Source organism: Otolemur garnettii, unplaced genomic scaffold (assembly GCF_000181295.1).
Source record: "Otolemur garnettii isolate 467f Iridium unplaced genomic scaffold, OtoGar3 scaffold00005, whole genome shotgun sequence".
NCBI classification, from domain to species: domain Eukaryota; kingdom Metazoa; phylum Chordata; class Mammalia; order Primates; family Galagidae; genus Otolemur; species Otolemur garnettii.
This window is the reverse complement of record NW_003852400.1, coordinates 43269469-43285563: the sequence shown is the minus strand read 5'-3', so window position 1 is coordinate 43285563 and position 16095 is coordinate 43269469.

Here is a 16095-nt window from a genome sequence, read left to right as displayed (position 1 = left end):
GCCAGCGATGACTGCAGTGAATGCACTGTATTAATTGTCCTTATCCCGGCATCTGGGAAAAAGTGAAACCCTCTACTTTAACACACGGAAGAAAGCCTCACTCTCTCTCCCCTGTCTGAAATTTGCCGCATTATCAGCGCGCACAGGTCAGTGCAGAGTGGCATCCTGCAATGTGCTTTCGGCTAGGGTGAAAGGTTTCTTTTCAGTAAACATACACAAAATTCATTGTAAACCAGACGAATTCTTCTATCCGCCCGAGGAAGACGGAAGACACAGACTGACCCAACGCCACAGCACCGTGTCATCAGTCTCCATCACACCTTCGCAGTAGCACCAGGTATCTGGCTATTTTTAAATTGTAAGCTTCTCCTCTCTGGCCAAAGAAGATAAAAAGAAGATACCGATAGGCCCTAAAATTGAAAATGTAGTAGAAAATTAGTCTTCAGATGAAAACCACCTCATTTCAAGGATCGTCACAAATGTGAGGTTATAAACGCTTTCGGAATGCCTTTCTCTTTTAAAGACATGGCCGCATGTGGTATCAAAGCGTAAGACCAGAGCTGACTGAACTGGTGTGGAGGAGACTAAAGCCAATCTGTGTGGCAGGGGAGGAGATGGAAGGCCAGCACTTTTAAAATTTCAAATTAATACGAGGGTACAGATGATGAGGTTACACCGTTTGCATGTTAGGTAGAGTCCCTGTTGTAGTTGTGCCCCTCACCCAGGAGGTGTGCCACATACCCCACATTGTGCCCATAATGAGAGAGCACACCACCCCCTCCCCACCCCTCCCATTGAGCTGACTTGTGGTTTTCTCTTGTGTGGGATGTATTTGCTCATCTGCTGGTTTCATATTAATATTGAGTACATTGGACGCTTGCTTCCAGTGCTTTTCTATTCTTCCCGAATGGAGCTGCAACTTCAGGAGACTGGCACATAGTTGGCCAGAGACCCCAGAAGGGTGTTGGGTACCAGTTTCATGAACATCAGGAAGTGAAAGGGAAGGAAGGAAAGTCACATCCTAATACAAAGGACTGAGATGAGCTGGACTACTAGACAGAAGGGGCCAAGTTTTCTGGGGATGAACTGTAGACATTTTTCAACCTTGAGGTATCCAAAACAATGCCTCCCTTAATCCAGGTTAGAAAGAGGAAAAGAAAAAGTTGTGTCGCTATGAACAAGAAACAGGTGAGCCCACAGAACAGGAAACCCAAGTTCCAGACCTAACTGTGTTGCCAGAGTCTTTAAAACCCAGATTCTCTCAAAAACACATGCTAAGGAAAAGTGGGGAGACCCCACATTCATGAAGAGCAAGAGATTCAAACAAAAACCCGAAGTCATTCTAATCAGGGGCGTACTTTAAGAGTTTCTCCACAGCCACGTCTCTGCCACTGCCATTTCTTTTGTAATGGGCTCTATGTGCAGCAAATATAAATGCAAGTAAATTATGACATCTCCTAGAACCTTCATGAGAATGAGTCCACACTCGCTAGGCAGGCTGATGACTTTGGGACATAACAGAGAACATGGAAGAGATGAGTTTAAAGTGTATTCTTGAAGGCCTGCAAAGCTGTTATTTACTCACCAAGATGTAATCTAGTGAGCACATAAAAAGGCTTCCCTGCCCAAAAATACCTTACCAACTGGCACATGTATGTGTGTGCTTTTTTAGTTAGGCTTCTGTATTATCCCAAGTCCCCATTTAAAGACAAATAGCTGAGAAGGCTGCCATATACATTCATTCTTCCAACAAATATTTTTAGCATCTAGCGTCAGGGACTGTGCTGGGTATATAGCAATAACCATATAAACATGTTCTTGCCCTTGTTGATCTCCTCATCTCAACATCTACTGGGAGAGTCAGATGTTGGACTAGGAACTACACAGCTGAAGAATATTCAAACAGTGGTTGCACAGGATGCTGGGTGGTCAGAGAAGGGTTCCTTGGGGGAAGCTGAGAGCCAATGCTGGTGATAGTCCAGAAGGGACCAAAGACCTAGAGGCAGAGAAGAGCACAGCATGCACAAAAACTAAAAGACAACAAAACAGCTAGAACATAAAGAGTGAAGGAAGAATGGTAAGGCACGAAGAAGGCCACAAAGGGTAGGCAAGCCCACGTCACAGAGGACCTCCAGGGTACTGATGAAAAGTTTGATCTCTTTTCTAAAACAGGACGAAGCCACTGACAGATCCACTTTAAAAGGAAACTGACATGATTAGATTTGTACTTCAGAAAGATCCACTGCGAATGCTGTGTGAAAAAATATGTTAGATAGTGTCGGAGAGGATTCTGGGGAACAGGAAGCCGGCAGAAGGCTGTGTGAGAGATAATGGTAGATTGAACCAAGATGGTAGCAGGAAGACTGGAGAGAAGCAGACACATCCTAACACATCTGTAAACAAATTCACTGTGAAAAGACTTCGGAGCCTAGACACAGAGCAGAGACAAGCAAGAAAGCCATATGAAGAGCATGTCCTATTCCCAGAAGGTGGGTCTTGGCACGTGTATAGACCTCTATGATAGGTCTGACCAGAGGGGCAGTAGGGGATGAGGAGGGTAGTTAGGAAGAAACGCACTGAAGATAACTGACCAGCTGCATGAATTTTAATGGTTATGCTAATATTTATCTTAGGAATTTAGTTATAGTAGAAAAGGATTCTTCAAATTCTTCCTTTAAAAGGGGAGCCTGTGTGTATGTCAAATATAAAATAACTGATACATTTTAATTTGTATGCACCCATTCAGAAACCTATCAAATAATGCCCCAGAGTAGCTGTACATGTATAAAAGTGAAAGCCCTATGTTATTTATACATATTATATACACGTATTACATATACACACATTGAACATACATGGAAATTCCATATTTATTCCATTACATCTCTTAACACTAGTAGTTAATAGGTTTCTTTCTACTATACTTCTCCATTTCTGGGCCTACCAATTGAGCTGTAGATTTACTGAGTTTTCTTTTTTTAAGACTAAGTCTTGAGCAGTGCCTGTGGCTCAAGGAGTAGGGCGCTGGACCCATATACCAGAGGTGGTGGGTTCAAACCTGGCCCCACCCAAAAACTACAAAAAAAAAGACTAAGTCTGTATCTTGATCTTGTTACTATACTGATGTGATTTATTTGAATATTATAAAGCATGGGAACAAAAGAAACTTGGAAGAATTCAACAAAGGTGAGTCTCTAAAGAAAAAGTTTCTGTCAGATTATGTACAGGCAAAACAACTACAAAGAATTGGAGGAAACAAACACGTGTACTCAATACCAAGCTGGAACTAACTGATCAGCACTTAAGTGCACATATGGAAGCAAATCTCAATGAAAATCAAGCTGGGGGGCAGGGAGAGGACGGGATGGGTAAATTCACACCTACTGGGTACAGTTCACACATCTGGGTGAAGGGTACACTTAGAACTCTGACTCAATCTGTACAAAAACAAAGTATGTAAACAAAACGTGCACTCTCTAATATATGAAAATTTTAAAATCCTAAAAATATGTTCTGTATTCAGATTCTAAAGGAACAGTTCTCAACCTGTGGGTCACAACCCACAGGAATTGTGTTAAAGGGCCGTGGCATTAGGAAAGTTGAGAACCACTGTTCTCGAGCAAATGCCTTTAGGTCAAACAAAACCAAAAATTGTAGATGGTGCGTTATGGATGTAGCTGATGCAAGAAAAATGATTTGGAACCCTAAGAAGACCTGTATGAAATGAACACCCATTTTAGGTTGTTACACATGCAAGTACTATTTTGAATGTCAGAAATAGTTGGGTATTAGCAATTCCATATGCTTGTATATACCAATATATGTTTTAAGTAAAAATAAAATGTTAAAAGAACATATATTTTTTCCTTTTGTAATTCCCCACAAACAAATCTTTTTTAACTATCGAATTTGCTGTAATTCTAACCACAGGATGAAAAAGCTTCTACGATGGCACCTATGGCCAGGCAGCGAGGAAGCCACACATTCCAAGTACAGACTGTTGGAATATACAAGGACAGAGGAAGAAACCAAAGATCATCATAACCCCAAACTTATCCAGGGAAGAGACTATTTTCTCCGCCACACCTGATAAGATTTCACCAGTAACTAGTGGGGAGGAATTAGAAACTCTGAGCAGAACCCTCTGTGTATCATTATAGCCTATTGTATAAACATACTGTACGTGTTTCAGTTCATTATATAGTAAACTGCACCTAGTTCTTATTTCATAGTGTATTTAGTAATTCTCATGTAAACCTTTTGTCTCTTCATAAAGTCCTGAAAGAATCTCTGCAGCTGTTAGTGAGGGTGGCAGGTACCCAGTGGTCCTGCTAGGACGAGGCTCCCAGACAAGCCATCTCCTTGCAGGTACTGCTTTAGTAGTGTCTATTTTGGTCACAGCTACACATACATAAGAAGGACAACACATTGAAAGGAAGTGCCTTATAAGTCATGTATAACTTTGAGTAATAATTACTTACACTTACATCTAGGAAGCCTTGGAAACTGTTACATATGTATGTTTTCCGGGGCATGGGAGGAGTAGATGTTTAGTTTTCAGCAGAGAATCTTTAATCTCAAAAGAGGTCAAGAATCATTAGTGTAATAATAAGGAATGAAGTATTGATTGATACATGCTACAACATGGATGAATCTTGAAAACATTACACTAAGGGGAAGCCAGGCACAAAGGGCCACATACTGTATGTTTCCAATTGCACAAAAGTCCAGAACAGGGAAATCTATAAAGATAGAAGGCAAAGAGAAAAACAAAAGGGTTAGAAAGCCTATTTGACAAAATAATAGATGAAAATATCCCAAATCCTGCAAAAGATTTAGACATCCAGATACAGAAGGCTCAAGGATCCCTAAGCAGACACATTCAAAAAGGTCTTTTTTTATGGCCTACTGTAGTCAATCTGTGTAAAATAGAAGACAAAGGGAAAATTCTAAAAACATCAATAGAAAAGGATCTAGTCACCTATAAAAGAACCTCCATCAGAATAATAGCAGAAAACTTACAGGCCAGGACAGAATGGGATAGTATATTCAAAGTGCTGAAGGAAAAAGCTTTGGCGAGATGGTCTTAGTTTTTGTATTTCTCCCAAGCTGAGATTTCAGCCTGATACTCTAGGCTCAGAGGTTCAAGCCTGTAACCCTAGCACTCTGGGAGGCCAAAGTGGGTGGATCTCTTGAGCTCAGGAGTTTGAGACCAGCCTGAGCAAGAGTGAGACCCCATCTCTACTAACAATAGAAAAATTAGCTGGGGCTCGGCGCCTGTGGCTCAACCGGCTAAGGCGCCAGCCATGTACACTTAAGGTGGCGGGTTCGAATCCCCAGCCCGGACCCGCCAAACAACAATTACGGCTGCAACCAAAAAATAGCCGGGCGTTGTGGCGGGTGCCTGTGGTCCCAGCTACTTGGGAGGCGGAGGCAGGAGACTCGCTTGAGCCCAGGAGTTGGAGGTTGCTGTGAGCTGTAATGCCACGGCACTCTACCCAGGGGGACAGCTTGAGGCTCTGTCTCAAAAAAAAAAAAAAAAAAGAAAAGAAAAATTAGCTGGATGTCCCAGCTACTAGAGAGGCTGAGGCAAGGATCACCTGAATCCAGGAGCCTGAGGTTGCTATAAACTAGGTTGATGCCATGGCCTTCTACCCTAGGCAAACTCTCAACAAACTTGGCATAGAAGGAACCTATCTCAACATTGCGAAGGCTATTTATGACATACCCACAGTTAACATCACACTGAATGAAGAAAAACTGAAAGCCTTTCCCCTACAAACTAGAAAAGACAAGGATGCCCACTTTCACTGCTCTTATTCAACACAGTACTGGATATCCTACTCAAAGTGATCAGATCAAGAGAAAGAAATAAAAGGAAGTCAAAATGATCTGATATTTAATAAAGTCTAAAGTCTGCACCAAAAAACTCTTAGGTCTGATAAATTCAATAAAGTTACAGGATACCAACACTACTAAAATTCAGTAGTTTCTATACACCGATTATGAAGTAGCTCAGAAAGAAATCAAGAAGGCAGTCCAATTTACAATAGCCACAGTAAAGTAAAACACCCAGAAATAATTTAGCCAAGGAGGTTAAAAACTTCTACAAGGAAAACTACAAAACACTTATGAAAGAAACTGAAGAAATAAATGGAAAGACACTGCGCGCTCACAGAGTGGAAGAATATAATTAAAATGACCACACTGCCCAATCTACAGATTCAATCCAATCCCTATCGAATACCATTCAATTCCTACAAAATACCAATGTCAAAAAAAAATAAAATACCAATGTCATTTTTCACAGAAAAAGAAAAAAAAACCCTAAAATTTGTATGGAACCCCCCCCCCAATTTTTTTTTAAAAAGCCAGTATACCCAAAGCAATTTTAGCAAAAAGAACAAAGCTAGAGAGGTATCATATTATCTGACTTCAAAAAAACATTACAAGGCTGTGGTAAGTAAAACACGTAGCCCGATGAAACAGAACAGAGAATCCAGAATAAATCCATGTATTTACAGTCAATTGATTTTTAACAAAGTCAGATACATTGGGGAAAGGACACTTCCTTCAGCAAATAGTGCTGGAAAAAACTGCATTCCCCTATACAGAAGAACGAGTTGGACTTCGATCTCTCACTATATACAAACATCAAATTCAAGGTGGCTTAAAGACTTAAATGAAGACCTCACACTATAAAACCACTAGAAGAGAACAGAGAAAAACACTTCAGGAGATTGGTCTAAGCAAAGATTTTATGGCTATCATCTCAAAAGCAACTAAATAGACAAATGGTAGATAAAAATTCATGGAAGTAAAACTGAAATTTAATGGTACAGTTTTTATTTATGTGCGTTTATTTTTTGAGACAGAGTCTCACTCTCTTGCCCCAGGGTAGAGTGCCATGGAGTCAACCTACCTCAAATTCCTGGGCTTAAGCCATCCATCTACCAGAGCCTCCCAAGTAGCAGGGACTACAGGCATTCAAAAATCACTAATCACCAGGAAAATGCAAATCAAAACGATGAGGTATCATCTTATTCTAGTTAGAATGGATGTTATAAAGAGGACAAAAAATGCAGATGTTGTGAGGATCTCTTACACACTATTGGTATATAAGAGAATGTGAATTAGTACAGCCACTATAGAAAACAGGATGGAGACTTCTCAAAAAACTAAAAATAGGGTGGCACCCATAGCTCACTGGGTAGGGCACTAGTCACATACACCAAAGCAGGCAGGTTTGAACCCAGCCTGGGCCTGCTAAACAACAATGACAACTGTGACAACAACGAAAAAATAGCTGGGCCTTGAGGCGGGCGCCTGTAGTCCCAGCTACTTGGGAGGCTGAGGCAAGAAAATCACTTAAGCCCAAGAGTAGAGGTTGCTGTAAGCTGTGATGTCACAGCACTCTACTGAGGGTGACAGAGTGAGACTCTGTCTCAAAAGAAAAAAAAAACCCTAAAAATAGAACTATCATATGATCCAGTAATCATGCTACTGGGTATTTATCCAAAGAAAAATAAATCAATGTATCAAACATACATCTGTCCTCACATGTTAATTATGACAATATTCACAATAGCAAAGATATGGAATCAACCTAAGCGTCTTTCAACACACAAATGGATAAAATGTTGCATATATGAATATACACAATGGAATCCTATTTGTCCATAAAAAAGAATGAAATCATGTCATTTACAGCATCATGGATGGGACTGGAGGTCCTCATGGTAAGTGAAATAAGATAAATTATTTCTTTTATTATTTCTTTTTATTTCTTCACACAGAAAGATAAATTTTGCATGTTCTCATATGTGTGAGCTAAAAGAGATTTCATGGAGGTAGAGAGTAGACTGATAGACAACAGAGACTGGGAAAGAGACTCGTTTGAGGTATAAACCACAGCTAGAAGGTATAAGTTCTGATGTTTGTGAAAGAGTAGGGTGGCCATAGTTAGCATCCGTGTATTGTATACTTCAGAGTAGCTGGAAGGGAGAACTTGAAGTGCTCCCAACACAGAGAAAGAAAAAGTACTCAAGGTGATACCCCAAATACCCTGACTTGATCCTTATACATTCTGTTCATGCAACAGATATCACATGCTCCATATATATGTAAAATATTATGTATCAATAAAAAATAATTGATACAGACTTATAGTTTGCCAATCTAGCCCATATTCTTTATTCCATGAGGTATTATTCATCCCTATTTACAAACAAACAAATATCCAATAGTCACTACTAAGTGACTCAGCGTCTTTTGATACCACATGTACTCCCAGCATGCTACAGCTGGTGCCTAGTGACAAACAGGGTGGAAACAGAACAGACTTGAGAGCCTCGACCACCTGCTAACCATATGCCTTTGTACAGGCTGCTTAATTTCTCTGTTCTGTTCCTACTTTCCTGTTCTGAAATAGAACATTATCCAACTGAGAGTACCATTGTGAGGAGTTAATGAGACATCATATGTAAAGTACCTACTACGATAAATGGTAGTAAATATTTAGGATACAGAGTTTTTTGAAACCTGATTTGATTTCAAGTGACAGAAACTGAAATTAGTCTAGTTAAACCAAAGAAGGAATTGTATTAATTTGCATCATAAGTCCATCTAGCTTCAGGAGCAGCTACAGCCAGGGACTCAAGTAACCTCCCAAGACAGAGTTCTTCTTCATCTCCTGGCATCATCCTCAGGCTGACTTTGTGGAGACAAAGACATCAAGCTCCAGGTTCACATTCCAGCAGCTCAGCAGCCCAGGTGGAAAAGCAAACCTCTTCCCAGCCAGTGCCAACAAAACTGGGAAGGCTCCCATTGGCCCAGCTAAGATCCTATGTCCAATCGCTATGGCCAGGGGCCTGAAATTACAGTAACTGGTCAGGCAGACCTGAACACGGGCTCTATTTGTGGGTGGGTGTAGGACAGATCAGCTTTCTCATTCCACCCTCCCACCAACCCTAAACCAACCCGTGTGCTACAGCTCTACAGACATTTATTCTCTTTCCAGGGTGTGATGATCTTTTTCAGCTGAATGGTGAGGCAAAGGAATTTGGCAATCCTGTTCTGCATTTACTGATCACCTACTCGGTGGGAGGCACTTGTCTATTTATCTCTTTCCACATTCTGTGTGTGTAAATGCACACGAACCCTCAGACACATGGGGAGCCTGCCAGATGCCAAGGCTAATGAGAATCTCGTATAATCAATTGTTTATACATTTCATAACAACAGTAATCCCTTCCTCATGGCTTCAAGTAGTTGTTGAAGCCTGGAGGAGACAACCTTTGTAAGAAATGTGGATAAAATTATGTGTCATGGTAATTTTACTTATTGAATATTTTCTTGGTTGTGAGTTTAGTAAAGAGAACAAGAAAACAAATGAATGTTTCGGGAAGCCCCTGCAATGTTAGGCAGTGACTGATGGGAAGAGGCCAGTGGTGGGTTTGTATTTATGTGCAAATGGCCAACCCTGGAGAATGGAGGCCTGGTCCAGCTGAGGGTCAGCCCCCATGGGGAGCCAACATGGGTGTAAATCAGATGCCTGGCACTATTCATTCTTCAGGCCATTTTGTTGGCTATTTGGATTTAATTTGTGGTTGTCTTTTCCTTTTCCAAAAGCAGAGTTTAGAACACAGAGGAAATCTAAGGCTCCAGGATATGCTGCTAAGTTGTGGCCTCCCCTGGGCCTGTTTCCCATCTTTCAGTATTTTCATGGGTGATTCTCATTATGTTCCAGTCATGTTACACATGTGTGCCTCTCTCGCCTTAGGAAGGGCCAGACCTAGTTGCTTATTATCACTAATGAAAACAGTTTCTTTGGAGATGTCCATGGCCAAAAAACTATAATAGAGAACTACAGTATACTGGGCAAGGGCACAGGTTTTGAATTCCAATCTGGCTTTGAATCTTACCTTCCTCTACTTTTTCTTTTATTGCCAGATCATATTAAGTAACTGGTTCCTTATGTTTACTGGTTATACCTATGTTCCCCAGTTAGACTCTGAGCTCCAGGAAGGCAGTCGTCATTGTCTAATTTTATCTGGAGATAGGTCCCGAGCTGGGAAGACCGGTATGTCAGAACCCAGGCCGTGGAAACCACTGGATGAAGGAGGGGATCCCAAAGTGATTGTGACTTTAGAAGCCTGGGGAACATCCCTTTGTTCTCAGGGCTTAAATCTACATCAAAAGGATTTCTAAATCCTCCAAAGTGGAGTTCACATTTGGCAGTGTCCACTTCAGAGACAGGGACAGCTCACTGGAAGACTCAATTATCTGGGCCCTATAAAAAATGGTTGCATCAGACATCCATGCCCTAGTCACCATTTAGAGAATTCAGGGTTTCCTGTCACTCCGAGGACTCTCTCCACACTTGGCAAACCTCTGATCAGAATTGACCCTCTTCTGTTTTATTTTATTGGCTGTAAGTAACAAAAAACTGAAACTAGCTTAAATAAAGGGTATTTTCTCAAAAGAGGAGCAGTCTGAAGTGTGGAAGGTACAGGGTTGGTAAAATGAGAGGGTCAGCATCATCAGGGACCAGATTCTTTCCTTGACTCTGCCCTGCTACCCTTAGTGTGTTGGCTTTGGCCCTCCAGCTTGTCTCTTATGGTCAAGACATGGTGGCAACAATGCTGACCAGAACATCTACAAACACAGAAATGTGAAGTCCATAGTGAGATCATTTCTTTATAAACAAAAAAACCTTCCCAGGCCTCTTCCTACCCCTCTCAAAAACCTTCCCTTCATATCTTATTGGTCATAAGTGTTTTCATATTCTTTTCTAAGTCAATTGTTGGCCAGGGGAGCACAATCACCATGATTAATCAACTCGGAATTACCAAGACTAAAGTGTCTTTTGGTTGTGAGGGTAGGCCTGGCTTTCCTAAAGCACAGGGTTACATGGTTACATATAAATATATCAGAATTCTATTAATAAAAAAAAACCAAAACAAAGCTGGGGGAAATGGCTGCTGCATATTATTCATGTAAACAGAAGTATCTCCCACATCATGAACACTCCCTATACGGAAAGAATAGGTAGAGAACGGGCTGGTGAACCTGCAGCCTTCTGATTTCAAGAAAGTTCTTTTTTAAGCACAAGAGGCAAAGTTTCATCTGTTTGCCTCTTTTAATAAAAGGATTTGTTATGTAAAATTTAGTCAAAAAGCCGCACACCAGAGAGACCACAAGTTTCCTAAGGCAGCAGGTTCCCCACCCTTTGGCTCTTATTTGCCTCATTCCTTTAAAAATATGGTTTATGTAAAAATTTATATTCCTCTTTAGGTACAAAATCACAGCTCCAAGAAGGAAGAGGTGACCTATGAAACGTCAAGGTGATGATGACTCAGCAGAGCTGCTTTCCTATGGTAAAGATGAGCCATGCCTGGCATTCCCAAGGGCTGTGTGGGGTGAACAGAAGAAACAGAAAAAACCTTTCTTAGTAAAATGTTGGCAAGTGCGCTTAAGGCTCTTGATGTGCCAGGCACTGTGCCAAGCAAGATACCAAGGAGATAGGGCAGAATCTCTGCCCCCAGGAATCCAGTCAGCCAGGATTCCTAGATCCAACCAATCCAGGAGTCCAAGACTATCCAGACAGTTTGGGTTTCTTGTTGTGGAATCTGTGAGTACCACTAGTCTGTCACCAGTGGAGAGACAGAGACAGAAGGTAATCCCTCAGCGGGCCTCCTTGGTCAGGTGCATCTTGCTTCAATCTCTATGGCTGTGGCTCTTATCAGCAGACAAGGCCAACAGCATCTGCCCTGTTTTATAGCTGCAAACCAGGTTCAAATCTCTACTCTCCAGCGAAGCACTGGTAGTATTTCTTTGGAATAAGATCTGCAGAAGAAAACCTTAAAGGCAGGCAAGAAACAGCCAGGAAAGGGGCTGAGGGGAGTGGGCAGAGTTGCAGGAGGGAAAGAACAATGCTGTACATGAGAAAGCACAGGATGGGAGAGGGGCATACAATAAAAGGCTTGCACTGATCTCCCTTATAAGGCCACGGCAACACATAAAGAATTCAGACAGACCCAAGACCTCAAACCCTATAAGAAGCAAAGTGCTGACACCCTTTGAGCCCTTATTTAGTCGACATCTTGGGCTTTGTGGCTATATTAGATTAAGCATACAGGGTAGAATTTTGTTACTGTCGCTATGTTCAAAGTAATTTGAATAAAGTAGAAATACTAAAGGGAAAAATAAAGTGAATTTCTGGGAAAATGACTCCATCTATTTTTTTTTTTTTTTTTGAGACAGAGCCTCAAGCTGTCCCCCTGGGTAGAGTACCGTGGCATTACAGCTCACAGCAACCTCCAACTCCTGGGCTCAAGCGAGTCTCCTGCCTCTGCCTCCCAAGTAGCTGGGACCACAGGCGCCCGCCACAACGCCCGGCTATTTTTTGGTTGCAGCCATCATTGTTGTTTTTGGCGGGTCCGGGCTGGGGATTCGAACCCGCCACCTTAGGTGTACGTGGCTGGCGCCTTAGCCGGTTGAGCTATAGGCGCCGAGCCCCATCTATTATTAATGTAGGTGAATTATTAAAGTAATTTACTGCTACCCATATGGATGCAGATCTTTACCCATGCAATGATAATTAATAGCATTGTCCAAAGAAATTCACCTCTACAGATGTAAACAATGGCAATGTATTGATGCTTCTAGTCAATCACAAACCACTGTTCAGGCTAGAGGGCAGAGGGATGATCACAGCTCATGGTAACCTTGATCTCCTGGGCTCAGGTGATCCTTCTGCCTCTACCTTCTGAGTAGCTGGCACTGCAGACATGGTTAGTTTTTAAATTTTCTGTGGACTGGTCTTGAATTCCTGGCCTCAAATGGTCCTCCTGTCTTGGCCTTCCAAAGTGCGGTTATTATAGATGTTAGCCACTACACTTGGCCCCATATTCTTTTCTGATAAGGAAAATGAACAAAGATTCTATCATAGAACTCAGTCATTATAAATCACAAGAACTGCTACTGTCCTTTGCATAAGCACTTCAGCATGCTGGAAAGGATAATCAGAATGAAGTTATCCCCTAGCATACAAATGTGCTTTAACTGGGGTTCTGTGAAATGAGACTTCCAAGCAAGAGAAAGTTCAAAGACTAAAGAGGTCCACTTCTGTGCCAAGAAAATTTCATAGTTACATTTAGAAATCATAGAGGGTAAAAATTTGGAATGAAACACCTGACAACAATTTCATTTGAGGTGAAGACAAAATTAATAAAACCCTTGATATATTCCAGCTTTCCTGGGTATACAACCTGAAAAAAATACCAAGAATAGTAGAGAATCTCTTCCCACAGGTGATTTTGAAGCTTGATGATAACAATGATGGCATTAGGGGCTCTGAATTTTCCGAGCTTCTGAACAAAGCAAAGTCTGTCAAGTCTAGGCCTAGGCTGGTTATTATGGAAATTATATAACATGTGACTATATTCTAGCAATATGCTTCAAGAGCAGAATGTTGGCTGTGATGCACAGGCTGGAGGCAATGATACTAAGATGCAGGAATATAGGATGTGTGACATGAAAAACAGTGTCAGCTCCTCGAGCACTGCTGTGTCCTTATGTTCTAGAACTGTGCTTAATACATAGTAGCTGCTTACTAAGTATCTGCTGAAGACTGAGTGAATGCTGAGGTTGACTCGTTGGCTGGCCCAACCACCCCTGCATCTGTCCATCTGTCTCTCTTGCAATGCACTTCTCTCCAACCTTCCTTTCACCCAGGACCATGTGGTTACCTCACCTTTTCCATGTCCGTCCTTCCTATTGACTTTCGTCTAGCCAATTTACGGGGTTGCTCGGCAAATGTTTTGACTCCAACTGGGAAAACAAGCTCTTAGCACCATCATTGTCACCTGGCCCAGACTCCTAAAACAAGCTTGATGTTGAAGAAAATGTCAACTGAAAGGCTCTGGTCTGCCCCTTTGGCAGATTCAAAAGAGCTCACAAAACACTCAACACATCTGGATATTGAATCTGAACTTCCTCATTACCTTTCCAGAGAAACCCCTCCCCAGCCCCTCTCAGAGCCACCTCCACCTGTGTGGCTCTAGACCTCTGTAGCCAGCACAGCCCTATCAGCCAAAACAAGGAAAGTGGGAAATTGAAAGACACTTCAAGCAGTTACTCTGTCCTAGAACTTTAGGACAAAAAAACACAAAAAACAGACTATTTCCTTCCCTGAAATAAGAAAGGGTAGATTTGTGGTATTCCGTCCACAGTGTGTTCTTTCACCTATTGTCTTCATTGGGGTTTTCCAGAGAAACAGAACCAATGGAATATACATAGACAGGTAAGAGGTGATTTATTATGGAAATTGGTTTTCAACCTTTTTTATCTCATGGCACACTTGAACCTATGGTTAAACTTCTGGGGCACAATGAAATTATGTTGATCAAAAAAAAGAGTAGAAAAAGAATATAATTACTGTGCTTTTAACTGCTTTCAAAAATAATTCATGATCTTTAAAAATGCGGCTTACCTAAGATCCTCACATGGGACGCCGGGTGAAAATCACTGGTTCACGAGATTATGGAGGCTGAGAAGTCCCAGGATATGTCGTCTGCCAGCTGGAAAGCCAAGGAAGCTGGTGATGTAATTGGTCTGAGTCCAAAGGCTGGAGAACCAGGGAAGCTGGTGGTGTAACTCTCAGTGTGAGGCCAAAGGACTGAGACCCTACAGAGCCACTGGTGTAAGTCCCAGAGTCTAAAGGCCCAGTAACCTGGAGTTCTGGTGTCCAAGGGCAGACGAAGATCACGCTTCACCTCCAGCAGCCAGAGAGGGTTCGCCTTTCCTCCGTCTTTTTGTTCCAACCGGGCCCTCCACGGCTTGGTGGTGCCTGCCCACATTGAGTGAGAGTGGATCTTTTTTACTCAGTCCACTGATTCAAATGCCAATCTCTTCTAGAAAAAGCCTCACAGAGACACCCAGAAATAACGCTTTATCAACTATTTGGGTATCCCTTAATCCACTCAGGTAGGCACCTTAAGTTAACCATCCCATCTGTAGAAAGGAGCTCTCTTTACGTGAACCGTTGCCAGCATTTAAAGAACGGAGATGGCCCAGAGCAGCAGCAGCTGGAGGCGTCATAACCGCAGCAGAACTGCAGCTGGGCTGATTCACAGGCTCCCTCTCCGGTGGGGCTGTGTGCTCTTCCCCGTGGCCCTCGCTACCTCCTATTTTCTCCTACTTTGTTGAGCGTCTTTGACAATCCTGTGATATATCGGGGCAGCAGGCCTGCCTGACTTTTACTGTCCTGCCTGACTCTGGTAGGGAGATTGGGATCTCTGAATTCAGTGACTCAGATCTTTTCTAGGCTCTGACGTTGAGGTATTTTAACAAGTCACAGCTGAGCACTTGCGTAAGGCATTCCCTCTATCAGTGATACTCAAAATTTAAAGTGCTTACAAATGCTCTGAGGACACTGCTAAGATACAGCAGGTGTAGGGCGGGTCTGGAGGCCCCGTAGTTCCCTCAAGCTTCCAGGTGATGCTAGTGTGCAGAACACAGTTGTAGCAAAGTCCCCTACTTGCCTCCAAATTCTCTTTCAATCGACTAGTAGAAATTAGAAGCAGGCAGGGAATGTTTTTAAAATATACCAAACCCAGTCTGCATAACCAGAGATTCTCATCATTTGGTTTGGGATGAGTCCAGGCATGGATTTTTTTTTTTTTAACATCTCAGATTATTCTAATTCTACCTCCAGGATTGAAAACAAGTGCTACACTAAATGGCATTAATTGGCAAAGTCAAACTTCAGCTTCCAGACCGAATCATTAGCTCTAATGTGAAGATATTAAATTTGGGTGGCTTTCAAAGGAAAGACAGCAGAGGCTACTGGGAGGGTTAGTGTGTGCAGAAGGGCCCACTGGTACCTCAGTTGAACCCCACTGCCCCACTCCTCTAAACTCCTATATGCTGCCACAGCTCAGATTTCTAGGCCAGTTCTCTTTTGCTGCCCTTGGCTTTGAGCCTCCAAGAATCAAACCTGGTTCTATCTCTCATGCCTTTGCTTATTGGCCTGAATTTCTAAGCTCTGAAGTGAAAACCTAACTCAGGTCTGGTGCACCTTCTCAGGTTTAT